The sequence below is a fragment of the Schistocerca gregaria genome, chromosome 2 (assembly GCF_023897955.1).
Source record: "Schistocerca gregaria isolate iqSchGreg1 chromosome 2, iqSchGreg1.2, whole genome shotgun sequence".
In the NCBI taxonomy this organism is placed as follows: Eukaryota; Metazoa; Arthropoda; class Insecta; order Orthoptera; family Acrididae; genus Schistocerca; species Schistocerca gregaria.
The window spans coordinates 225,374,989-225,398,039 of record NC_064921.1 but is presented as its reverse complement, the minus strand read 5'-3'; the positions used below and the strand labels follow the sequence as shown (position 1 = coordinate 225,398,039).

The following is a 23,051-nucleotide window of genomic DNA, read 5'->3' as shown; positions in this document are numbered from 1 at the left end:
GGTGCCGTAGGTGCGCTTGTGCTTAATGCAAATTTTTGATTTCACTTAGAAGAACAAGGCCAGTATCGTGCTGTTGCACATTACAAAGGATCTCAATGATATGCATGGTGCTCCAGAGAAGCGACAAAATCTGTGTCAGGAGTGGGATTCGAACCCACGCCCTCATTCGAGGACCAGAAGGCTCTAGCTGCCACTGCAGCCAAGGTTGTTCCTTGAGTCTGGCGCCTTAGACCGCTCGGCCATCCTGACACTTGATTAGATCCTCCTCGTTTGTTCTATTAGAGTACTTGCAGTTGATGTAGTTGTCGCATCCACGTTGCCACAGTACACAGGCATGAGTTCTGCAACCAGAAGACGTTCGCCAGACGCAGCCGCACAAATATAGCACAGAATGTACCACCAAAAGCGTTTCTCAAATCCATATAATCACAGCAATCAATACATTTTGTTCGAAACTAAGTCGTCTGTTACAGACATCAGAGATTAGACAGAATGCAGAGGTCTATGTGTCGAGTAATATCTCAAGTTTTGATCACGTTGCAATCTCCATAAAGTAATACTTTGAGTATTTGAATTTATTTCGAGTTCTCTGTATTTCATCAGCGACTATTATTGTACAGATGATGTACTGGTCAGCCTGCACTGTTTCCTCACACTGTCATCTCTAGACATGAGTCGTTTTCATACGACAAGTGTCCCTTTTGACGTGTTTGTGGCTGTGGCGCGGAAGTAACCTCACGAGGGGAACGCCGCATTTACGACTAACACTCTCTGTTTGTAGCTCACACTACCGAAGAAACAGTTTGGTGCCGTAGGTGCGCTTGTGTTTAATGCAAATTTTTGATTTCACTTAGAAGAACACGGCCAGTATCGTGCTGTTGCACATTACAAAGGATCTCAATGATATGCATGGTGCTCCAGAGAAGCGACAAAATCTGTGTCAGGAGTGGGATTCGAACCCACGCCCTCATTCGAGGACCAGAAGGCTCTAGCTGCTACTGCAGCCAAGGTTGTTCCTTGAGTCTGGCGCCTTAGACCGCTCGGCCATCCTGACACTTGATTAGATCCTCCTCGTTTGTTCTATTAGAGTACTTGCAGTTGATGTAGTTGTCGCATCCACGTTGCCACAGTACACAGGCATGAGTTCTGCAACCAGAAGACGTTCGCCAGACGCAGCCGCACAAATATAGCACAGAATGTACCACCAAAAGAGTTTCTCAAATCCATATAATCACAGCAATCAATACATTTTGTTCGAAACTAAGTCGTCTGTTACAGACATCAGAGATTAGACAGAATGCAGAGGTCTATGTGTCGAGTAATATCTCAAGTTTTGATCACGTTGCAATCTCCATAAAGTAATACTTTGAGTATTTGAATTTATTTCGAGTTCTCTGTATTTCATCAGCGACTATTATTGTACAGATGATGTACTGGTCAGCCTGCACTGTTTCCTCACACTGTCATCTCTAGACAAGAGTCGTTTTCATACGACAAGTGTCCCTTTTGACGTGTTTGTGGCTGTGGCGCGGAAGTAACCTCACGAGGGGAACGCCGCATTTACGACTAACACTCTCTGTTTGTAGCTCACACTACCGAAGAAACAGTTTGGTGCCGTAGGTGCGCTTGTGTTTAATGCAAATTTTTGATTTCACTTAGAAGAACACGGCCAGTATCGTGCTGTTGCACATTACAAAGGATCTCAATGATATGCATGGTGCTCCAGAGAGGCGACAAAATCTGTGTCAGGAGTGGGATTCGAACCCACGCCCTCATTCGAGGACCAGAAGGCTCTAGCTGCTACTGCAGCCAAGGTTGTTCCTTGAGTCTGGCGCCTTAGACCGCTCGGCCATCCTGACACTTGATTAGATCCTCCTCGTTTGTTCTATTAGAGTACTTGCAGTTGATGTAGTTGTCGCATCCACGTTGCCACAGTACACAGGCATGAGTTCTGCAACCAGAAGACGTTCGCCAGACGCAGCCGCACAAATATAGCACAGAATGTACCACCAAAAGAGTTTCTCAAATCCATATAATCACAGCAATCAATACATTTTGTTCGAAACTAAGTCGTCTGTTACAGACATCAGAGATTAGACAGAATGCAGAGGTCTATGTGTCGAGTAATATCTCAAGTTTTGATCACGTTGCAATCTCCATAAAGTAATACTTTGAGTATTTGAATTTATTTCGAGTTCTCTGTATTTCATCAGCGACTATTATTGTACAGATGATGTACTGGTCAGCCTGCACTGTTTCCTCACACTGTCATCTCTAGACAAGAGTCGTTTTCATACGACAAGTGTCCCTTTTGACGTGTTTGTGGCTGTGGCGCGGAAGTAACCTCACGAGGGGAACGCCGCATTTACGACTAACACTCTCTGTTTGTAGCTCACACTACCGAAGAAACAGTTTGGCGCCGTAGGTGCGCTTGTGTTTAATGCAAATTTTTGATTTCACTTAGAAGAACACGGCCAGTATCGTGCTGTTGCACATTACAAAGGATCTCAATGATATGCATGGTGCTCCAGAGAAGCGACAAAATCTGTGTCAGGAGTGGGATTCGAACCCACGCCCTCATTCGAGGACCAGAAGGCTCTAGCTGCTACTGCAGCCAAGGTTGTTCCTTGAGTCTGGCGCCTTAGACCGCTCGGCCATCCTGACACTTGATTAGATCCTCCTCGTTTGTTCTATTAGAGTACTTGCAGTTGATGTAGTTGTCGCATCCACGTTGCCACAGTACACAGGCATGAGTTCTGCAACCAGAAGACGTTCGCCAGACGCAGCCGCACAAATATAGCACAGAATGTACCACCAAAAGAGTTTCTCAAATCCATATAATCACAGCAATCAATACATTTTGTTCGAAACTAAGTCGTCTGTTACAGACATCAGAGATTAGACAGAATGCAGAGGTCTATGTGTCGAGTAATATCTCAAGTTTTGATCACGTTGCAATCTCCATAAAGTAATACTTTGAGTATTTGAATTTATTTCGAGTTCTCTGTATTTCATCAGCGACTATTATTGTACAGATGATGTACTGGTCAGCCTGCACTGTTTCCTCACACTGTCATCTCTAGACAAGAGTCGTTTTCATACGACAAGTGTCCCTTTTGACGTGTTTGTGGCTGTGGCGCGGAAGTAACCTCACGAGGGGAACGCCGCATTTACGACTAACACTCTCTGTTTGTAGCTCACACTACCGAAGAAACAGTTTGGTGCCGTAGGTGCGCTTGTGTTTAATGCAAATTTTTGATTTCACTTAGAAGAACACGGCCAGTATCGTGCTGTTGCACATTACAAAGGATCTCAATGATATGCATGGTGCTCCAGAGAAGCGACAAAATCTGTGTCAGGAGTGGGATTCGAACCCACGCCCTCATTCGAGGACCAGAAGGCTCTAGCTGCCACTGCAGCCAAGGTTGTTCCTTGAGTCTGGCGCCTTAGACCGCTCGGCCATCCTGACACTTGATTAGATCCTCCTCGTTTGTTCTATTAGAGTACTTGCAGTTGATGTAGTTGTCGCATCCACGTTGCCACAGTACACAGGCATGAGTTCTGCAACCAGAAGACGTTCGCCAGACGCAGCCGCACAAATATAGCACAGAATGTACCACCAAAAGAGTTTCTCAAATCCATATAATCACAGCAATCAATACATTTTGTTCGAAACTAAGTCGTCTGTTACAGACATCAGAGATTAGACAGAATGCAGAGGTCTATGTGTCGAGTAATATCTCAAGTTTTGATCACGTTGCAATCTCCATAAAGTAATACTTTGAGTATTTGAATTTATTTCGAGTTCTCTGTATTTCATCAGCGACTATTATTGTACAGATGATGTACTGGTCAGCCTGCACTGTTTCCTCACACTGTCATCTCTAGACAAGAGTCGTTTTCATACGACAAGTGTCCCTTTTGACGTGTTTGTGGCTGTGGCGCGGAAGTAACCTCACGAGGGGAACGCCGCATTTACGACTAACACTCTCTGTTTGTAGCTCACACTACCGAAGAAACAGTTTGGTGCCGTAGGTGCGCTTGTGTTTAATGCAAATTTTTGATTTCACTTAGAAGAACACGGCCAGTATCGTGCTGTTGCACATTACAAAGGATCTCAATGATATGCATGGTGCTCCAGAGAAGCGACAAAATCTGTGTCAGGAGTGGGATTCGAACCCACGCCCTCATTCGAGGACCAGAAGGCTCTAGCTGCTACTGCAGCCAAGGTTGTTCCTTGAGTCTGGCGCCTTAGACCGCTCGGCCATCCTGACACTTGATTAGATCCTCCTCGTTTGTTCTATTAGAGTACTTGCAGTTGATGTAGTTGTCGCATCCACGTTGCCACAGTACACAGGCATGAGTTCTGCAACCAGAAGACGTTCGCCAGCCGCAGCCGCACAAATATAGCACAGAATGTACCACCAAAAGAGTTTCTCAAATCCATATAATCACAGCAATCAATACATTTTGTTCGAAACTAAGTCGTCTGTTACAGACATCAGAGATTAGACAGAATGCAGAGGTCTATGTGTCGAGTAATATCTCAAGTTTTGATCACGTTGCAATCTCCATAAAGTAATACTTTGAGTATTTGAATTTATTTCGAGTTCTCTGTATTTCATCAGCGACTATTATTGTACAGATGATGTACTGGTCAGCCTGCACTGTTTCCTCACACTGTCATCTCTAGACAAGAGTCGTTTTCATACGACAAGTGTCCCTTTTGACGTGTTTGTGGCTGTGGCGCGGAAGTAACCTCATGAGGGGAACGCCGCATTTACGACTAACACTCTCTGTTTGTAGCTCACACTACCGAAGAAACAGTTTGGTGCCGTAGGTGCGCTTGTGCTTAATGCAAATTTTTGATTTCACTTAGAAGAACAAGGCCAGTATCGTGCTGTTGCACATTACAAAGGATCTCAATGATATGCATGGTGCTCCAGAGAAGCGACAAAATCTGTGTCAGGAGTAGGATTCGAACCCACACCCTCATTCGAGGACCAGAAGGCTCTAGCTGCCACTGCAGCCAAGGTAGTTCCTTGAGTCTGGCGCCTTAGACCGCTCGGCCATCCTGACACTTGATTAGATCCTCCTCGTTTGTTCTATTAGAGTACTTGCAGTTGATGTAGTTGTCGCATCCACGTTGCCACAGTACACAGGCATGAGTTCTGCAACCAGAAGACGTTCGCCAGACGCAGCCGCACAAATATAGCACAGAATGTACCACCAAAAGAGTTTCTCAAATCCATATAATCACAGCAATCAATACATTTTGTTCGAAACTAAGTCGTCTGTTACAGACATCAGAGATTAGACAGAATGCAGAGGTCTATGTGTCGAGTAATATCTCAAGTTTTGATCACGTTGCAATCTCCATAAAGTAATACTTTGAGTATTTGAATTTATTTCGAGTTCTCTGTATTTCATCAGCGACTATTATTGTACAGATGATGTACTGGTCAGCCTGCACTGTTTCCTCACACTGTCATCTCTAGACAAGAGTCGTTTTCATACGACAAGTGTCCCTTTTGACGTGTTTGTGGCTGTGGCGCGGAAGTAACCTCACGAGGGGAACGCCGCATTTACGACTAACACTCTCTGTTTGTAGCTCACACTACCGAAGAAACAGTTTGGTGCCGTAGGTGCGCTTGTGTTTAATGCAAATTTTTGATTTCACTTAGAAGAACACGGCCAGTATCGTGCTGTTGCACATTACAAAGGATCTCAATGATATGCATGGTGCTCCAGAGAAGCAACAAAATCTGTGTCAGGAGTGGGATTCGAACCCACGCCCTCATTCGAGGAACAGAAGGCTGTAGCTGCTACTGCAGCCAAGGTTGTTCCTTGAGTCTGGCGCCTTAGACCGCTCGGCCATCCTGACACTTGATTAGATCCTCCTCGTTTGTTCTATTAGAGTACTTGCAGTTGATGTAGTTGTCGCATCCACGTTGCCACAGTACACAGGCATGAGTTCTGCAACCAGAAGACGTTCGCCAGACGCAGCCGCACAAATATAGCACAGAATGTACCACCAAAAGAGTTTCTCAAATCCATATAATCACAGCAATCAATACATTTTGTTCGAAACTAAGTCGTCTGTTACAGACATCAGAGATTAGACAGAATGCAGAGGTCTATGTGTCGAGTAATATCTCAAGTTTTGATCACGTTGCAATCTCCATAAAGTAATACTTTGAGTATTTGAATTTATTTCGAGTTCTCTGTATTTCATCAGCGACTATTATTGTACAGATGATGTACTGGTCAGCCTGCACTGTTTCCTCACACTGTCATCTCTAGACAAGAGTCGTTTTCATACGACAAGTGTCCCTTTTGACGTGTTTGTGGCTGTGGCGCGGAAATAACCTCACGAGGCGAACGCCGCATTTACGACTAACACTCTCTGTTTGTAGCTCACACTACCGAAGAAACAGTTTGGTGCCGTAGGTGCGCTTGTGTTTAATGCAAATTTTTGATTGCACTTAGAAGAACACGGCCAGTATCGTGCTGTTGCACATTACAAAGGATCTCAATGATATGCATGGTGCTCCAGAGAAGCGACAAAATCTGTGTCAGGAGTGGGATTCGAACCCACGCCCTCATTCGAGGACCAGAAGGCTCTAGCTGCCACTGCAGCCAAGGTTGTTCCTTGAGTCTGGCGCCTTAGACCGCTCGGCCATCCTGACACTTGATTAGATCCTCCTCGTTTGTTCTATTAGAGTACTTGCAGTTGATGTAGTTGTCGCATCCACGTTGCCACAGTACACAGGCATGAGTTCTGCAACCAGAAGACGTTCGCCAGACGCAGCCGCACAAATATAGCACAGAATGTACCACCAAAAGAGTTTCTCAAATCCATATAATCACAGCAATCAATACATTTTGTTCGAAACTAAGTCGTCTGTTACAGACATCAGAGATTAGACAGAATGCAGAGGTCTATGTGTCGAGTAATATCTCAAGTTTTGATCACGTTGCAATCTCCATAAAGTAATACTTTGAGTATTTGAATTTATTTCGAGTTCTCTGTATTTCATCAGCGACTATTATTGTACAGATGATGTACTGGTCAGCCTGCACTGTTTCCTCACACTGTCATCTCTAGACAAGAGTCGTTTTCATACGACAAGTGTCCCTTTTGACGTGTTTGTGGCTGTGGCGCGGAAGTAACCTCACGAGGGGAACGCCGCATTTACGACTAACACTCTCTGTTTGTAGCTCACACTACCGAAGAAACAGTTTGGTGCCGTAGGTGCGCTTGTGTTTAATGCAAATTTTTGATTTCACTTAGAAGAACACGGCCAGTATCGTGCTGTTGCACATTACAAAGGATCTCAATGATATGCATGGTGCTCCAGAGAAGCGACAAAATCTGTGTCAGGAGTGGGATTCGAACCCACGCCCTCATTCGAGGACCAGAAGGCTCTAGCTGCTACTGCAGCCAAGGTTGTTCCTTGAGTCTGGCGCCTTAGACCGCTCGGCCATCCTGACACTTGATTAGATCCTCCTCGTTTGTTCTATTAGAGTACTTGCAGTTGATGTAGTTGTCGCATCCACGTTGCCACAGTACACAGGCATGAGTTCTGCAACCAGAAGACGTTCGCCAGACGCAGCCGCACAAATATAGCACAGAATGTACCACCAAAAGAGTTTCTCAAATCCATATAATCACAGCAATCAATACATTTTGTTCGAAACTAAGTCGTCTGTTACAGACATCAGAAATTAGACAGAATGCAGAGGTCTATGTGTCGAGTAATATCTCAAGTTTTGATCACGTTGCAATCTCCATAAAGTAATACTTTGAGTATTTGAATTTATTTCGAGTTCTCTGTATTTCATCAGCGACTATTATTGTACAGATGACGTACTGGTCAGCCTGCACTGTTTCCTCACACTGTCATCTCTAGACAAGAGTCGTTTTCATACGACAAGTGTCCCTTTTGACGTGTTTGTGGCTGTGGCGCGGAAGTAACCTCACGAGGGGAACGCCGCATTTACGACTAACACTCTCTGTTTGTAGCTCACACTACCGAAGAAACAGTTTGGTGCCGTAGGTGCGCTTGTGTTTAATGCAAATTTTTGATTTCACTTAGAAGAACACGGCCAGTATCGTGCTGTTGCACATTACAAAGGATCTCAATGATATGCATGGTGCTCCAGAGAAGTGACAAAATCTGTGTCAGGAGTGGGATTCGAACCCACGCCCTCATTCGAGGACCAGAAGGCTCTAGCTGCTACTGCAGCCAAGGTTGTTCCTTGAGTCTGGCGCCTTAGACCGCTCGGCCATCCTGACACTTGATTAGGTCCTCCTCGTTTGTTCTATTAGAGTACTTGCAGTTGATGTAGTTGTCGCATCCACGTTGCCACAGTACACAGGCATGAGTTCTGCAACCAGAAGACGTTCGCCAGACGCAGCCGCACAAATATAGCACAGAATGTACCACCAAAAGAGTTTCTCAAATCCATATAATCACAGCAATCAATACATTTTGTTCGAAACTAAGTCGTCTGTTACAGACATCAGAGATTAGACAGAATGCAGAGGTCTATGTGTCGAGTAATATCTCACGTTTTGATCACGTTGCAATCTCCATAAAGTAATACTTTGAGTATTTGAATTTATTTCGAGTTCTCTGTATTTCATCAGCGACTATTATTGTACAGATGATGTATTGGTCAGCCTGCACTGTTTCCTCACACTGTCATCTCTAGACAAGAGTCGTTTTCATACGACAAGTGTCCCTTTTGACGTGTTTGTGGCTGTGGCGCGGAAGTAACCTCACGAGGGGAACGCCGCATTTACGACTAACACTCTCTGTTTGTAGCTCACACTACCGAAGAAACAGTTTGGTGCCGTAGGTGCGCTTGTGTTTAATGCAAATTTTTGATTTCACTTAGAAGAACACGGCCAGTATCGTGCTGTTGCACATTACAAAGGATCTCAATGATATGCATGGTGCTCCAGAGAAGCGACAAAATCTGTGTCAGGAGTGGGATTCGAACCCACGCCCTCATTCGAGGACCAGAAGGCTCTAGCTGCTACTGCAGCCAAGGTTGTTCCTTGAGTCTGGCGCCTTAGACCGCTCGGCCATCCTGACACTTGATTAGATCCTCCTCGTTTGTTCTATTAGAGTACTTGCAGTTGATGTAGTTGTCGCATCCACGTTGCCACAGTACACAGGCATGAGTTCTGCAACCAGAAGACGTTCGCCAGACGCAGCCGCACAAATATAGCACAGAATGTACCACCAAAAGAGTTTCTCAAATCCATATAATCACAGCAATCAATACATTTTGTTCGAAACTAAGTCGTCTGTTACAGACATCAGAGATTAGACAGAATGCAGAGGTCTATGTGTCGAGTAATATCTCAAGTTTTGATCACGTTGCAATCTCCATAAAGTAATACTTTGAGTATTTGAATTTATTTCGAGTTCTCTGTATTTCATCAGCGACTATTATTGTACAGATGATGTACTGGTCAGCCTGCACTGTTTCCTCACACTGTCATCTCTAGACAAGAGTCGTTTTCATACGACAAGTGTCCCTTTTGACGTGTTTGTGGCTGTGGCGCGGAAGTAACCTCACGAGGGGAACGCCGCATTTACGACTAACACTCTCTGTTTGTAGCTCACACTACCGAAGAAACAGTTTGGTGCCGTAGGTGCGCTTGTGTTTAATGCAAATTTTTGATTTCACTTAGAAGAACACGGCCAGTATCGTGCTGTTGCACATTACAAAGGATCTCAATGATATGCATGGTGCTCCAGAGAAGCGACAAAATCTGTGTCAGGAGTGGGATTCGAACCCACGCCCTCATTCGAGGACCAGAAGGCTGCAGCTGCTACTGCAGCCAAGGTTGTTCCTTGAGTCTGGCGCCTTAGACCGCTCGGCCATCCTGACACTTGATTAGAACCTCCTCGTTTGTTCTATTAGAGTACTTGCAGTTGATGTAGTTGTCGCATCCACGTTGCCACAGTACACAGGCATGAGTTCTGCAACCAGAAGACGTTCGCCAGACGCAGCCGCACAAATATAGCACAGAATGTACCACCAAAAGAGTTTCTCAAATCCATATAATCACAGCAATCAATACATTTTGTTCGAAACTAAGTCGTCTGTTACAGACATCAGAGATTAGACAGAATGCAGAGGTCTATGTGTCGAGTAATATCTCAAGTTTTGATCACGTTGCAATCTCCATAAAGTAATACTTTGGGTATTTGAATTTATTTCGAGTTCTCTGTATTTCATCAGCGACTATTATTGTACAGATGATGTACTGGTCAGCCTGCACTGTTTCCTCACACTGTCATCTCTAGACAAGAGTCGTTTTCATACGACAAGTGTCCCTTTTGACGTGTTTGTGGCTGTGGCGCGGAAGTAACCTCACGAGGGGAACGCCGCATTTACGACTAACACTCTCTGTTTGTAGCTCACACTACCGAAGAAACAGTTTGGTGCCGTAGGTGCGCTTGTGTTTAATGCAAATTTTTGATTTCACTTAGAAGAACACGGCCAGTATCGTGCTGTTGCACATTACAAAGGATCTCAATGATATGCATGGTGCTCCAGAGAAGCGACAAAATCTGTGTCAGGAGTGGGATTCGAACCCACGCCCTCATTCGAGGACCAGAAGGCTCTAGCTGCTACTGCAGCCAAGGTTGTTCCTTGAGTCTGGCGCCTTAGACCGCTCGGCCATCCTGACACTTGATTAGATCCTCCTCGTTTGTTCTATTAGAGTACTTGCAGTTGATGTAGTTGTCGCATCCACGTTGCCACAGTACACAGGCATGAGTTCTGCAACCAGAAGACGTTCGCCAGACGCAGCCGCACAAATATAGCACAGAATGTACCACCAAAAGAGTTTCTCAAATCCATATAATCACAGCAATCAATACATTTTGTTCGAAACTAAGTCGTCTGTTACAGACATCAGAGATTAGACAGAATGCAGAGGTCTATGTGTCGAGTAATATCTCAAGTTTTGATCACGTTGCAATCTCCATAAAGTAATACTTTGAGTATTTGAATTTATTTCGAGTTCTCTGTATTTCATCAGCGACTATTATTGTACAGATGATGTACTGGTCAGCCTGCACTGTTTCCTCACACTGTCATCTCTAGACAAGAGTCGTTTTCATACGACAAGTGTCCCTTTTGACGTGTTTGTGGATGTGGCGCGGAAGTAACCTCACGAGGGGAACGCCGCATTTACGACTAACACTCTCTGTTTGTAGCTCACACTACCGAAGAAACAGTTTGGTTCCGTAGGTGCGCTTGTGTTTAATGCAAATTTTTTATTTCACTTAGAAGAACACGGCCAGTATCGTGCTGTTGCACATTACAAAGGATCTCAATGATATGCATGGTGCTCCAGAGAAGCGACAAAATCTGTGTCAGGAGTGGGATTCGAACCCACGCCCTCATTCGAGGACCAGAAGGCTCTAGCTGCTACTGCAGCCAAGGTTGTTCCTTGAGTCTGGCGCCTTAGACCGCTCGGCCATCCTGACACTTGATTAGATCCTCCTCGTTTGTTCTATTAGAGTACTTGCAGTTGATGTAGTTGTCGCATCCACGTTGCCACAGTACACAGGCATGAGTTCTGCAACCAGAAGACGTTCGCCAGACGCAGCCGCACAAATATAGCACAGAATGTACCACCAAAAGAGTTTCTCAAATCCATATAATCACAGCAATCAATACATTTTGTTCGAAACTAAGTCGTCTGTTACAGACATCAGAGATTAGACAGAATGCAGAGGTCTATGTGTCGAGTAATATCTCAAGTTTTGATCACGTTGCAATCTCCATAAAGTAATACTTTGAGTATTTGAATTTATTTCGAGTTCTCTGTATTTCATCAGCGACTATTATTGTACAGATGATGTACTGGTCAGCCTGCACTGTTTCCTCACACTGTCATCTCTAGACAAGAGTCGTTTTCATACGACAAGTGTCCCTTTTGACGTGTTTGTGGCTGTGGCGCGGAAGTAACCTCACGAGGGGAACGCCGCATTTACGACTAACACTCTCTGTTTGTAGCTCAAACTACCGAAGAAACAGTTTGGTGCCGTAGGTGCGCTTGTGTTTAATGCAAATTTTTGATTTCACTTAGAAGAACACGGCCAGTATCGTGCTGTTGCACATTACAAAGGATCTCAATGATATGCATGGTGCTCCAGAGAAGCGACAAAATCTGTGTCAGGAGTGGGATTCGAACCCACGCCCTCATTCGAGGACCAGAAGGCTCTAGCTGCTACTGCAGCCAAGGTTGTTCCTTGAGTCTGGCGCCTTAGACCGCTCGGCCATCCTGACACTTGATTAGATCCTCCTCGTTTGTTCTATTAGAGTACTTGCAGTTGATGTAGTTGTCGCATCCACGTTGCCACAGTACACAGGCATGAGTTCTGCAACCAGAAGACGTTCGCCAGACGCAGCCGCACAAATATAGCACAGAATGTACCACCAAAAGAGTTTCTCAAATCCATATAATCACAGCAATCAATACATTTTGTTCGAAACTAAGTCGTCTGTTACAGACATCAGAGATTAGACAGAATGCAGAGGTCTATGTGTCGAGTAATATCTCAAGTTTTGATCACGTTGCAATCTCCATAAAGTAATACTTTGGGTATTTGAATTTATTTCGAGTTCTCTGTATTTCATCAGCGACTATTATTGTACAGATGATGTACTGGTCAGCCTGCACTGTTTCCTCACACTGTCATCTCTAGACAAGAGTCGTTTTCATACGACAAGTGTCCCTTTTGACGTGTTTGTGGCTGTGGCGCGGAAGTAACCTCACGAGGGGAACGCCGCATTTACGACTAACACTCTCTGTTTGTAGCTCACACTACCGAAGAAACAGTTTGGTGCCGTAGGTGCGCTTGTGTTTAATGCAAATTTTTGATTTCACTTAGAAGAACACGGCCAGTATCGTGCTGTTGCACATTACAAAGGATCTCAATGATATGCATGGTGCTCCAGAGAAGCGACAAAATCTGTGTCAGGAGTGGGATTCGAACCCACGCCCTCATTCGAGGACCAGAAGGCTCTAGCTGCTACTGCAGCCAAGGTTGTTCCTTGAGTCTGGCGCCTTAGACCGCTCGGCCATCCTGACACTTGATTAGATCCTCCTCGTTTGTTCTATTAGAGTACTTGCAGTTGATGTAGTTGTCGCATCCACGTTGCCACAGTACACAGGCATGAGTTCTGCAACCAGAAGACGTTCGCCAGACGCAGCCGCACAAATATAGCACAGAATGTACCACCAAAAGAGTTTCTCAAATCCATATAATCACAGCAATCAATACATTTTGTTCGAAACTAAGTCGTCTGTTACAGACATCAGAGATTAGACAGAATGCAGAGGTCTATGTGTCGAGTAATATCTCAAGTTTTGATCACGTTGCAATCTCCATAAAGTAATACTTTGAGTATTTGAATTTATTTCGAGTTCTCTGTATTTCATCAGCGACTATTATTGTACAGATGATGTACTGGTCAGCCTGCACTGTTTCCTCACACTGTCATCTCTAGACAAGAGTCGTTTTCATACGACAAGTGTCCCTTTTGACGTGTTTGTGGCTGTGGCGCGGAAGTAACCTCACGAGGGGAACGCCGCATTTACGACTAACACTCTCTGTTTGTAGCTCACACTACCGAAGAAACAGTTTGGTGCCGTAGGTGCGCTTGTGTTTAATTCAAATTTTTTATTTCACTTAGAAGAACACGGCCAGTATCGTGCTGTTGCACATTACAAAGGATCTCAATGATATGCATGGTGCTCCAGAGAAGCGACAAAATCTGTGTCAGGAGTGGGATTCGAACCCACGCCCTCATTCGAGGACCAGAAGGCTCTAGCTGCTACTGCAGCCAAGGTTGTTCCTTGAGTCTGGCGCCTTAGACCGCTCGGCCATCCTGACACTTGATTAGATCCTCCTCGTTTGTTCTATTAGAGTACTTGCAGTTGATGTAGTTGTCGCATCCACGTTGCCACAGTACACAGGCATGAGTTCTGCAACCAGAAGACGTTCGCCAGACGCAGCCGCACAAATATAGCACAGAATGTACCACCAAAAGAGTTTCTCAAATCCATATAATCACAGCAATCAATACATTTTGTTCGAAACTAAGTCGTCTGTTACAGACATCAGAGATTAGACAGAATGCAGAGGTCTATGTGTCGAGTAATATCTCAAGTTTTGATCACGTTGCAATCTCCATAAAGTAATACTTTGGGTATTTGAATTTATTTCGAGTTCTCTGTATTTCATCAGCGACTATTATTGTACAGATGATGTACTGGTCAGCCTGCACTGTTTCCTCACACTGTCATCTCTAGACAAGAGTCGTTTTCATACGACAAGTGTCCCTTTTGACGTGTTTGTGGCTGTGGCGCGGAAGTAACCTCACGAGGGGAACGCCGCATTTACGACTAACACTCTCTGTTTGTAGCTCACACTACCGAAGAAACAGTTTGGTGCCGTAGGTGCGCTTGTGTTTAATGCAAATTTTTGATTTCACTTAGAAGAACACGGCCAGTATCGTGCTGTTGCACATTACAAAGGATCTCAATGATATGCATGGTGCTCCAGAGAAGCGACAAAATCTGTGTCAGGAGTGGGATTCGAACCCACGCCCTCATTCGAGGACCAGAAGGCTCTAGCTGCTACTGCAGCCAAGGTTGTTCCTTGAGTCTGGCGCCTTAGACCGCTCGGCCATCCTGACACTTGATTAGATCCTCCTCGTTTGTTCTATTAGAGTACTTGCAGTTGATGTAGTTGTCGCATCCACGTTGCCACAGTACACAGGCATGAGTTCTGCAACCAGAAGACGTTCGCCAGACGCAGCCGCACAAATATAGCACAGAATGTACCACCAAAAGAGTTTCTCAAATCCATATAATCACAGCAATCAATACATTTTGTTCGAAACTAAGTCGTCTGTTACAGACATCAGAGATTAGACAGAATGCAGAGGTCTATGTGTCGAGTAATATCTCAAGTTTTGATCACGTTGCAATCTCCATAAAGTAATACTTTGAGTATTTGAATTTATTTCGAGTTCTCTGTATTTCATCAGCGACTATTATTGTACAGATGATGTACTGGTCAGCCTGCACTGTTTCCTCACACTGTCATCTCTAGACAAGAGTCGTTTTCATACGACAAGTGTCCCTTTTGACGTGTTTGTGGCTGTGGCGCGGAAGTAACCTCACGAGGGGAACGCCGCATTTACGACTAACACTCTCTGTTTGTAGCTCACACTACCGAAGAAACAGTTTGGTGCCGTAGGTGCGCTTGTGTTTAATGCAAATTTTTTATTTCACTTAGAAGAACACGGCCAGTATCGTGCTGTTGCACATTACAAAGGATCTCAATGATATGCATGGTGCTCCAGAGAAGCGACAAAATCTGTGTCAGGAGTGGGATTCGAACCCACGCCCTCATTCGAGGACCAGAAGGCTCTAGCTGCTACTGCAGCCAAGGTTGTTCCTTGAGTCTGGCGCCTTAGACCGCTCGGCCATCCTGACACTTGATTAGATCCTCCTCGTTTGTTCTATTAGAGTACTTGCAGTTGATGTAGTTGTCGCATCCACGTTGCCACAGTACACAGGCATGAGTTCTGCAACCAGAAGACGTTCGCCAGACGCAGCCGCACAAATATAGCACAGAATGTACCACCAAAAGAGTTTCTCAAATCCATATAATCACAGCAATCAATACATTTTGTTCGAAACTAAGTCGTCTGTTACAGACATCAGAGATTAGACAGAATGCAGAGGTCTATGTGTCGAGTAATATCTCAAGTTTTGATCACGTTGCAATCTCCATAAAGTAATACTTTGAGTATTTGAATTTATTTCGAGTTCTCTGTATTTCATCAGCGACTATTATTGTACAGATGATGTACTGGTCAGCCTGCACTGTTTCCTCACACTGTCATCTCTAGACAAGAGTCGTTTTCATACGACAAGTGTCCCTTTTGACGTGTTTGTGGCTGTGGCGCGGAAGTAACCTCACGAGGGGAACGCCGCATTTACGACTAACACTCTCTGTTTGTAGCTCAAACTACCGAAGAAACAGTTTGGTGCCGTAGGTGCGCTTGTGTTTAATGCAAATTTTTGATTTCACTTAGAAGAACACGGCCAGTATCGTGCTGTTGCACATTACAAAGGATCTCAATGATATGCATGGTGCTCCAGAGAAGCGACAAAATCTGTGTCAGGAGTGGGATTCGAACCCACGCCCTCATTCGAGGACCAGAAGGCTCTAGCTGCTACTGCAGCCAAGGTTGTTCCTTGAGTCTGGCGCCTTAGACCGCTCGGCCATCCTGACACTTGATTAGATCCTCCTCGTTTGTTCTATTAGAGTACTTGCAGTTGATGTAGTTGTCGCATCCACGTTGCCACAGTACACAGGCATGAGTTCTGCAACCAGAAGACGTTCGCCAGACGCAGCCGCACAAATATAGCACAGAATGTACCACCAAAAGAGTTTCTCAAATCCATATAATCACAGCAATCAATACATTTTGTTCGAAACTAAGTCGTCTGTTACAGACATCAGAGATTAGACAGAATGCAGAGGTCTATGTGTCGAGTAATATCTCAAGTTTTGATCACGTTGCAATCTCCATAAAGTAATACTTTGAGTATTTGAATTTATTTCGAGTTCTCTGTATTTCATCAGCGACTATTATTGTACAGATGATGTACTGGTCAGCCTGCACTGTTTCCTCACACTGTCATCTCTAGACAAGAGTCGTTTTCATACGACAAGTGTCCCTTTTGACGTGTTTGTGGCTGTGGCGCGGAAGTAACCTCACGAGGGGAACGCCGCATTTACGACTAACACTCTCTGTTTGTAGCTCAAACTACCGAAGAAACAGTTTGGTGCCGTAGGTGCGCTTGTGTTTAATGCAAATTTTTGATTTCACTTAGAAGAACACGGCCAGTATCGTGCTGTTGCACATTACAAAGGATCTCAATGATATGCATGGTGCTCCAGAGAAGCGACAAAATCTGTGTCAGGAGTGGGATTCGAACCCACGCCCTCATTCGAGGACCAGAAGGCTCTAGCTGCTACTGCAGCCAAGGTTGTTCCTTGAGTCTGGCGCCTTAGACCGCTCGGCCATCCTCACACTTGATTAGATCCTCCTCGTTTGTTCTATTAGAGTACTTGCAGTTGATGTAGTTGTCGCATCCACGTTGCCACAGTACACAGGCATGAGTTCTGCAACCAGAAGACGTTCGCCAGACGCAGCCGCACAAATATAGCACAGAATGTACCACCAAAAGAGTTTCTCAAATCCATATAATCACAGCAATCAATACATTTTGTTCGAAACTAAGTCGTCTGTTACAGACATCAGAGATTAGACAGAATGCAGAGGTCTATGTGTCGAGTAATATCTCAAGTTTTGATCACGTTGCAATCTCCATGAAGTAATACTTTGGGTATTTGAATTTATTTCGAGTTCTCTGTATTTCATCAGCGACTATTATTGTACAGATGATGTACTGGTCAGCCTGCACTGTTTCCTCACACTGTCATCTCTAGACAAGAGTCGTTTTCATACGACAAGTGTCCCTTTTGACGTGTTTGTGGCTGTGGCGCGGAAGTAACCTCACGAGGGGAACGCCGCATTTACGACTAACACTCTCTGTTTGTAGCTCACACTACCGAAGAAACAGTTTGGTGCCGTAGGTGCGCTTGTGTTTAATGCAAATTTTTGATTTCACTTAGAAGAACACGGCCAGTATCGTGCTGTTGCACATTACAAAGGATCTCAATGATATGCATGGTGCTCCAGAGAAGCGACAAAATCTGTGTCAGGAGTGGGATTCGAACCCACGCCCTCATTCGAGGACCAGAAGCCTCTAGCTGCTACTGCAGCCAAGGTTGTTCCTTGAGTCTGGCGCCTTAGACCGCTCGGCCATCCTGACACTTGATTAGATCCTCCTCGTTTGTTCTATTAGAGTACTTGCAGTTGATGTAGTTGTCGCATCCACGTTGCCACAGTACACAGGCATGAGTTCTGCAACCAGAAGACGTTCGCCAGACGCAGCCGCACAAATATAGCACAGAATGTACCACCAAAAGAGTTTCTCAAATCCATATAATCACAGCAATCAATACATTTTGTTCGAAACTAAGTCGTCTGTTACAGACATCAGAGATTAGACAGAATGCAGAGGTCTATGTGTCGAGTAATATCTCAAGTTTTGATCACGTTGCAATCTCCATAAAGTAATACTTTGAGTATTTGAATTTATTTCGAGTTCTCTGTATTTCATCAGCGACTATTATTGTACAGATGATGTACTGGTCAGCCTGCACTGTTTCCTCACACTGTCATCTCTAGACAAGAGTCGTTTTCATACGACAAGTGTCCCTTTTGACGTGTTTGTGGCTGTGGCGCGGAAGTAACCTCACGAGGGGAACGCCGCATTTACGACTAACACTCTCTGTTTGTAGCTCACACTACCGAAGAAACAGTTTGGTGCCGTAGGTGCGCTTGTGTTTAATGCAAATTTTTTATTTCACTTAGAAGAACACGGCCAGTATCGTGCTGTTGCACATTACAAAGGATCTCAATGATATGCATGGTGCTCCAGAGAAGCGACAAAATCTGTGTCAGGAGTGGGATTCGAACCCACGCCCTCATTCGAGGACCAGAAGGCTCTAGCTGCTACTGCAGCCAAGGTTGTTCCTTGAGTCTGGCGCCTTAGACCGCTCGGCCATCCTGACACTTGATTAGATCCTCCTCGTTTGTTCTATTAGAGTACTTGCAGTTGATGTAGTTGTCGCATCCACGTTGCCACAGTACACAGGCATGAGTTCTGCAACCAGAAGACGTTCGCCAGACGCAGCCGCACAAATATAGCACAGAATGTACCACCAAAAGAGTTTCTCAAATCCATATAATCACAGCAATCAATACATTTTGTTCGAAACTAAGTCGTCTGTTACAGACATCAGAGATTAGACAGAATGCAGAGGTCTATGTGTCGAGTAATATCTCAAGTTTTGATCACGTTGCAATCTCCATAAAGTAATACTTTGAGTATTTGAATTTATTTCGAGTTCTCTGTATTTCATCAGCGACTATTATTGTACAGATGATGTACTGGTCAGCCTGCACTGTTTCCTCACACTGTCATCTCTAGACAAGAGTCGTTTTCATACGACAAGTGTCCCTTTTGACGTGTTTGTGGCTGTGGCGCGGAAGTAACCTCACGAGGGGAACGCCGCATTTACGACTAACACTCTCTGTTTGTAGCTCAAACTACCGAAGAAACAGTTTGGTGCCGTAGGTGCGCTTGTGTTTAATGCAAATTTTTGATTTCACTTAGAAGAACACGGCCAGTATCGTGCTGTTGCACATTACAAAGGATCTCAATGATATGCATGGTGCTCCAGAGAAGCGACAAAATCTGTGTCAGGAGTGGGATTCGAACCCACGCCCTGATTCGAGGACCAGAAGGCTCTAGCTGCTACTGCAGCCAAGGTTGTTCCTTGAGTCTGGCGCCTTAGACCGCTCGGCCATCCTGACACTTGATTAGATCCTCCTCGTTTGTTCTATTAGAGTACTTGCAGTTGATGTAGTTGTCGCATCCACGTTGCCACAGTACACAGGCATGAGTTCTGCAACCAGAAGACGTTCGCCAGACGCAGCCGCACAAATATAGCACAGAATGTACCACCAAAAGAGTTTCTCAAATCCATATAATCACAGCAATCAATACATTTTGTTCGAAACTAAGTCGTCTGTTACAGACATCAGAGATTAGACAGAATGCAGAGGTCTATGTGTCGAGTAATATCTCAAGTTTTGATCACGTTGCAATCTCCATAAAGTAATACTTTGGGTATTTGAATTTATTTCGAGTTCTCTGTATTTCATCAGCGACTATTATTGTACAGATGATGTACTGGTCAGCCTGCACTGTTTCCTCACACTGTCATCTCTAGACAAGAGTCGTTTTCATACGACAAGTGTCCCTTTTGACGTGTTTGTGGCTGTGGCGCGGAAGTAACCTCACGAGGGGAACGCCGCATTTACGACTAACACTCTCTGTTTGTAGCTCACACTACCGAAGAAACAGTTTGGTGCCGTAGGTGCGCTTGTGTTTAATGCAAATTTTTGATTTCACTTAGAAGAACACGGCCAGTATCGTGCTGTTGCACATTACAAAGGATCTCAATGATATGCATGGTGCTCCAGAGAAGCGACAAAATCTGTGTCAGGAGTGGGATTCGAACCCACGCCCTCATTCGAGGACCAGAAGGCTCTAGCTGCTACTGCAGCCAAGGTTGTTCCTTGAGTCTGGCGCCTTAGACCGCTCGGCCATCCTCACACTTGATTAGATCCTCCTCGTTTGTTCTATTAGAGTACTTGCAGTTGATGTAGTTGTCGCATCCACGTTGCCACAGTACACAGGCATGAGTTCTGCAACCAGAAGACGTTCGCCAGACGCAGCCGCACAAATATAGCACAGAATGTACCACCAAAAGAGTTTCTCAAATCCATATAATCACAGCAATCAATACATTTTGTTCGAAACTAAGTCGTCTGTTACAGACATCAGAGATTAGACAGAATGCAGAGGTCTATGTGTCGAGTAATATCTCAAGTTTTGATCACGTTGCAATCTCCATAAAGTAATACTTTGAGTATTTGAATTTATTTCGAGTTCTCTGTATTTCATCAGCGACTATTATTGTACAGATGATGTACTGGTCAGCCTGCACTGTTTCCTCACACTGTCATCTCTAGACAAGAGTCGTTTTCATACGACAAGTGTCCCTTTTGACGTGTTTGTGGCTGTGGCGCGGAAGTAACCTCACGAGGGGAACGCCGCATTTACGACTAACACTCTCTGTTTGTAGCTCACACTACCGAAGAAACAGTTTGGTGCCGTAGGTGCGCTTGTGTTTAATGCAAATTTTTTATTTCACTTAGAAGAACACGGCCAGTATCGTGCTGTTGCACATTACAAAGGATCTCAATGATATGCATGGTGCTCCAGAGAAGCGACAAAATCTGTGTCAGGAGTGGGATTCGAACCCACGCCCTCATTCGAGGACCAGAAGGCTCTAGCTGCTACTGCAGCCAAGGTTGTTCCTTGAGTCTGGCGCCTTAGACCGCTCGGCCATCCTGACACTTGATTAGATCCTCCTCGTTTGTTCTATTAGAGTACTTGCAGTTGATGTAGTTGTCGCATCCACGTTGCCACAGTACACAGGCATGAGTTCTCCAACCAGAAGACGTTCGCCAGACGCAGCCGCACAAATATAGCACAGAATGTACCACCAAAAGAGTTTCTCAAATCCATATAATCACAGCAATCAATACATTTTGTTCGAAACTAAGTCGTCTGTTACAGACATCAGAGATTAGACAGAATGCAGAGGTCTATGTGTCGAGTAATATCTCAAGTTTTGATCACGTTGCAATCTCCATAAAGTAATACTTTGAGTATTTGAATTTATTTCGAGTTCTCTGTATTTCATCAGCGACTATTATTGTACAGATGATGTACTGGTCAGCCTGCACTGTTTCCTCACACTGTCATCTCTAGACAAGAGTCGTTTTCATACGACAAGTGTCCCTTTTGACGTGTTTGTGGCTGTGGCGCGGAAGTAACCTCACGAGGGGAACGCCGCATTTACGACTAACACTCTCTGTTTGTAGCTCAAACTACCGAAGAAACAGTTTGGTGCCGTAGGTGCGCTTGTGTTTAATGCAAATTTTTGATTTCACTTAGAAGAACACGGCCAGTATCGTGCTGTTGCACATTACAAAGGATCTCAATGATATGCATGGTGCTCCAGAGAAGCGACAAAATCTGTGTCAGGAGTGGGATTCGAACCCACGCCCTCATTCGAGGACCAGAAGGCTCTAGCTGCTACTGCAGCCAAGGTTGTTCCTTGAGTCTGGCGCCTTAGACCGCTCGGCCATCCTCACACTTGATTAGATCCTCCTCGTTTGTTCTATTAGAGTACTTGCAGTTGATGTAGTTGTCGCATCCACGTTGCCACAGTACACAGGCATGAGTTCTGCAACCAGAAGACGTTCGCCAGACGCAGCCGCACAAATATAGCACAGAATGTACCACCAAAAGAGTTTCTCAAATCCATATAATCACAGCAATCAATACATTTTGTTCGAAACTAAGTCGTCTGTTACAGACATCAGAGATTAGACAGAATGCAGAGGTCTATGTGTCGAGTAATATCTCAAGCTTTGATCACGTTGCAATCTCCATGAAGTAATACTTTGGGTATTTGAATTTATTTCGAGTTCTCTGTATTTCATCAGCGACTATTATTGTACAGATGATGTACTGGTCAGCCTGCACTGTTTCCTCACACTGTCATCTCTAGACAAGAGTCGTTTTCATACGACAAGTGTCCCTTTTGACGTGTTTGTGGCTGTGGCGCGGAAGTAACCTCACGAGGGGAACGCCGCATTTACGACTAACACTCTCTGTTTGTAGCTCACACTACCGAAGAAACAGTTTGGTGCCGTAGGTGCGCTTGTGTTTAATGCAAATTTTTGATTTCACTTAGAAGAACACGGCCAGTATCGTGCTGTTGCACATTACAAAGGATCTCAATGATATGCATGGTGCTCCAGAGAAGCGACAAAATCTGTGTCAGGAGTGGGATTCGAACCCACGCCCTCATTCGAGGACCAGAAGGCTCTAGCTGCTACTGCAGCCAAGGCTGTTCCTTGCGTCTGGCGCCTTAGACCGCTCGGCCATCCTGACACTTGATTAGATCCTCCTCGTTTGTTCTATTAGAGTACTTGCAATTGATGTAGTTGTCGCATCCACGTTGCCACAGTACACAGGCATGAGTTCTGCAACCAGAAGACGTTCGCCAGACGCAGCCGCACAAATATAGCACAGAATGTACCACCAAAAGAGTTTCTCAAATCCATATAATCACAGCAATCAATACATTTTGTTCGAAACTAAGTCGTCTGTTACAGACATCAGAGATTAGACAGAATGCAGAGGTCTATGTGTC

At 44.8% G+C, this 23,051-nt stretch overlaps 29 non-coding genes across 29 annotated transcripts; all 29 read right to left on the bottom strand.

Annotated features, from left to right (window-relative positions):
- Window positions 1-133: 133 nt before the first annotated feature.
- On the bottom strand, window positions 134-249 carry Trnal-caa (transfer RNA leucine (anticodon CAA)). The gene is made up of 2 exons: window positions 212-249; window positions 134-179 (listed from the first exon to the last, which is right to left on the bottom strand). It is a non-coding gene; the product is annotated as a tRNA-Leu (tRNA).
- A 689-nt stretch (window positions 250-938) lies between these two features.
- On the bottom strand, window positions 939-1,054 carry Trnal-caa (transfer RNA leucine (anticodon CAA)). The gene is made up of 2 exons: window positions 1,017-1,054; window positions 939-984 (listed from the first exon to the last, which is right to left on the bottom strand). It is a non-coding gene; the product is annotated as a tRNA-Leu (tRNA).
- Window positions 1,055-1,743: 689 nt separating this feature from the next.
- Trnal-caa (transfer RNA leucine (anticodon CAA)) lies at window positions 1,744-1,859 on the bottom strand. Its single transcript has 2 exons — window positions 1,822-1,859; window positions 1,744-1,789 (listed from the first exon to the last, which is right to left on the bottom strand). It is a non-coding gene; the product is annotated as a tRNA-Leu (tRNA).
- Window positions 1,860-2,548: 689 nt separating this feature from the next.
- Trnal-caa (transfer RNA leucine (anticodon CAA)) lies at window positions 2,549-2,664 on the bottom strand. Its single transcript has 2 exons — window positions 2,627-2,664; window positions 2,549-2,594 (listed from the first exon to the last, which is right to left on the bottom strand). It is a non-coding gene; the product is annotated as a tRNA-Leu (tRNA).
- A 689-nt stretch (window positions 2,665-3,353) lies between these two features.
- On the bottom strand, window positions 3,354-3,469 carry Trnal-caa (transfer RNA leucine (anticodon CAA)). Its single transcript has 2 exons — window positions 3,432-3,469; window positions 3,354-3,399 (listed from the first exon to the last, which is right to left on the bottom strand). It is a non-coding gene; the product is annotated as a tRNA-Leu (tRNA).
- Window positions 3,470-4,158: 689 nt separating this feature from the next.
- On the bottom strand, window positions 4,159-4,274 carry Trnal-caa (transfer RNA leucine (anticodon CAA)). The gene is made up of 2 exons: window positions 4,237-4,274; window positions 4,159-4,204 (listed from the first exon to the last, which is right to left on the bottom strand). It is a non-coding gene; the product is annotated as a tRNA-Leu (tRNA).
- Window positions 4,275-4,963: 689 nt separating this feature from the next.
- Trnal-caa (transfer RNA leucine (anticodon CAA)) lies at window positions 4,964-5,079 on the bottom strand. Its single transcript has 2 exons — window positions 5,042-5,079; window positions 4,964-5,009 (listed from the first exon to the last, which is right to left on the bottom strand). It is a non-coding gene; the product is annotated as a tRNA-Leu (tRNA).
- Window positions 5,080-5,768: 689 nt separating this feature from the next.
- Trnal-caa (transfer RNA leucine (anticodon CAA)) lies at window positions 5,769-5,884 on the bottom strand. Its single transcript has 2 exons — window positions 5,847-5,884; window positions 5,769-5,814 (listed from the first exon to the last, which is right to left on the bottom strand). It is a non-coding gene; the product is annotated as a tRNA-Leu (tRNA).
- A 689-nt stretch (window positions 5,885-6,573) lies between these two features.
- Trnal-caa (transfer RNA leucine (anticodon CAA)) lies at window positions 6,574-6,689 on the bottom strand. The gene is made up of 2 exons: window positions 6,652-6,689; window positions 6,574-6,619 (listed from the first exon to the last, which is right to left on the bottom strand). It is a non-coding gene; the product is annotated as a tRNA-Leu (tRNA).
- Window positions 6,690-7,378: 689 nt separating this feature from the next.
- Trnal-caa (transfer RNA leucine (anticodon CAA)) lies at window positions 7,379-7,494 on the bottom strand. Its single transcript has 2 exons — window positions 7,457-7,494; window positions 7,379-7,424 (listed from the first exon to the last, which is right to left on the bottom strand). It is a non-coding gene; the product is annotated as a tRNA-Leu (tRNA).
- A 689-nt stretch (window positions 7,495-8,183) lies between these two features.
- Trnal-caa (transfer RNA leucine (anticodon CAA)) lies at window positions 8,184-8,299 on the bottom strand. The gene is made up of 2 exons: window positions 8,262-8,299; window positions 8,184-8,229 (listed from the first exon to the last, which is right to left on the bottom strand). It is a non-coding gene; the product is annotated as a tRNA-Leu (tRNA).
- A 689-nt stretch (window positions 8,300-8,988) lies between these two features.
- Window positions 8,989-9,104, bottom strand: Trnal-caa (transfer RNA leucine (anticodon CAA)). The gene is made up of 2 exons: window positions 9,067-9,104; window positions 8,989-9,034 (listed from the first exon to the last, which is right to left on the bottom strand). It is a non-coding gene; the product is annotated as a tRNA-Leu (tRNA).
- A 689-nt stretch (window positions 9,105-9,793) lies between these two features.
- Trnal-caa (transfer RNA leucine (anticodon CAA)) lies at window positions 9,794-9,909 on the bottom strand. Its single transcript has 2 exons — window positions 9,872-9,909; window positions 9,794-9,839 (listed from the first exon to the last, which is right to left on the bottom strand). It is a non-coding gene; the product is annotated as a tRNA-Leu (tRNA).
- A 689-nt stretch (window positions 9,910-10,598) lies between these two features.
- Window positions 10,599-10,714, bottom strand: Trnal-caa (transfer RNA leucine (anticodon CAA)). Its single transcript has 2 exons — window positions 10,677-10,714; window positions 10,599-10,644 (listed from the first exon to the last, which is right to left on the bottom strand). It is a non-coding gene; the product is annotated as a tRNA-Leu (tRNA).
- Window positions 10,715-11,403: 689 nt separating this feature from the next.
- Trnal-caa (transfer RNA leucine (anticodon CAA)) lies at window positions 11,404-11,519 on the bottom strand. Its single transcript has 2 exons — window positions 11,482-11,519; window positions 11,404-11,449 (listed from the first exon to the last, which is right to left on the bottom strand). It is a non-coding gene; the product is annotated as a tRNA-Leu (tRNA).
- Window positions 11,520-12,208: 689 nt separating this feature from the next.
- On the bottom strand, window positions 12,209-12,324 carry Trnal-caa (transfer RNA leucine (anticodon CAA)). Its single transcript has 2 exons — window positions 12,287-12,324; window positions 12,209-12,254 (listed from the first exon to the last, which is right to left on the bottom strand). It is a non-coding gene; the product is annotated as a tRNA-Leu (tRNA).
- Window positions 12,325-13,013: 689 nt separating this feature from the next.
- Trnal-caa (transfer RNA leucine (anticodon CAA)) lies at window positions 13,014-13,129 on the bottom strand. Its single transcript has 2 exons — window positions 13,092-13,129; window positions 13,014-13,059 (listed from the first exon to the last, which is right to left on the bottom strand). It is a non-coding gene; the product is annotated as a tRNA-Leu (tRNA).
- Window positions 13,130-13,818: 689 nt separating this feature from the next.
- Trnal-caa (transfer RNA leucine (anticodon CAA)) lies at window positions 13,819-13,934 on the bottom strand. Its single transcript has 2 exons — window positions 13,897-13,934; window positions 13,819-13,864 (listed from the first exon to the last, which is right to left on the bottom strand). It is a non-coding gene; the product is annotated as a tRNA-Leu (tRNA).
- Window positions 13,935-14,623: 689 nt separating this feature from the next.
- On the bottom strand, window positions 14,624-14,739 carry Trnal-caa (transfer RNA leucine (anticodon CAA)). The gene is made up of 2 exons: window positions 14,702-14,739; window positions 14,624-14,669 (listed from the first exon to the last, which is right to left on the bottom strand). It is a non-coding gene; the product is annotated as a tRNA-Leu (tRNA).
- Window positions 14,740-15,428: 689 nt separating this feature from the next.
- On the bottom strand, window positions 15,429-15,544 carry Trnal-caa (transfer RNA leucine (anticodon CAA)). Its single transcript has 2 exons — window positions 15,507-15,544; window positions 15,429-15,474 (listed from the first exon to the last, which is right to left on the bottom strand). It is a non-coding gene; the product is annotated as a tRNA-Leu (tRNA).
- Window positions 15,545-16,233: 689 nt separating this feature from the next.
- Window positions 16,234-16,349, bottom strand: Trnal-caa (transfer RNA leucine (anticodon CAA)). The gene is made up of 2 exons: window positions 16,312-16,349; window positions 16,234-16,279 (listed from the first exon to the last, which is right to left on the bottom strand). It is a non-coding gene; the product is annotated as a tRNA-Leu (tRNA).
- A 689-nt stretch (window positions 16,350-17,038) lies between these two features.
- Trnal-caa (transfer RNA leucine (anticodon CAA)) lies at window positions 17,039-17,154 on the bottom strand. The gene is made up of 2 exons: window positions 17,117-17,154; window positions 17,039-17,084 (listed from the first exon to the last, which is right to left on the bottom strand). It is a non-coding gene; the product is annotated as a tRNA-Leu (tRNA).
- Window positions 17,155-17,843: 689 nt separating this feature from the next.
- Window positions 17,844-17,959, bottom strand: Trnal-caa (transfer RNA leucine (anticodon CAA)). Its single transcript has 2 exons — window positions 17,922-17,959; window positions 17,844-17,889 (listed from the first exon to the last, which is right to left on the bottom strand). It is a non-coding gene; the product is annotated as a tRNA-Leu (tRNA).
- A 689-nt stretch (window positions 17,960-18,648) lies between these two features.
- Trnal-caa (transfer RNA leucine (anticodon CAA)) lies at window positions 18,649-18,764 on the bottom strand. The gene is made up of 2 exons: window positions 18,727-18,764; window positions 18,649-18,694 (listed from the first exon to the last, which is right to left on the bottom strand). It is a non-coding gene; the product is annotated as a tRNA-Leu (tRNA).
- A 689-nt stretch (window positions 18,765-19,453) lies between these two features.
- On the bottom strand, window positions 19,454-19,569 carry Trnal-caa (transfer RNA leucine (anticodon CAA)). Its single transcript has 2 exons — window positions 19,532-19,569; window positions 19,454-19,499 (listed from the first exon to the last, which is right to left on the bottom strand). It is a non-coding gene; the product is annotated as a tRNA-Leu (tRNA).
- A 689-nt stretch (window positions 19,570-20,258) lies between these two features.
- Trnal-caa (transfer RNA leucine (anticodon CAA)) lies at window positions 20,259-20,374 on the bottom strand. Its single transcript has 2 exons — window positions 20,337-20,374; window positions 20,259-20,304 (listed from the first exon to the last, which is right to left on the bottom strand). It is a non-coding gene; the product is annotated as a tRNA-Leu (tRNA).
- Window positions 20,375-21,063: 689 nt separating this feature from the next.
- On the bottom strand, window positions 21,064-21,179 carry Trnal-caa (transfer RNA leucine (anticodon CAA)). Its single transcript has 2 exons — window positions 21,142-21,179; window positions 21,064-21,109 (listed from the first exon to the last, which is right to left on the bottom strand). It is a non-coding gene; the product is annotated as a tRNA-Leu (tRNA).
- A 689-nt stretch (window positions 21,180-21,868) lies between these two features.
- On the bottom strand, window positions 21,869-21,984 carry Trnal-caa (transfer RNA leucine (anticodon CAA)). The gene is made up of 2 exons: window positions 21,947-21,984; window positions 21,869-21,914 (listed from the first exon to the last, which is right to left on the bottom strand). It is a non-coding gene; the product is annotated as a tRNA-Leu (tRNA).
- Window positions 21,985-22,673: 689 nt separating this feature from the next.
- On the bottom strand, window positions 22,674-22,789 carry Trnal-caa (transfer RNA leucine (anticodon CAA)). Its single transcript has 2 exons — window positions 22,752-22,789; window positions 22,674-22,719 (listed from the first exon to the last, which is right to left on the bottom strand). It is a non-coding gene; the product is annotated as a tRNA-Leu (tRNA).
- Window positions 22,790-23,051: the final 262 nt, after the last annotated feature.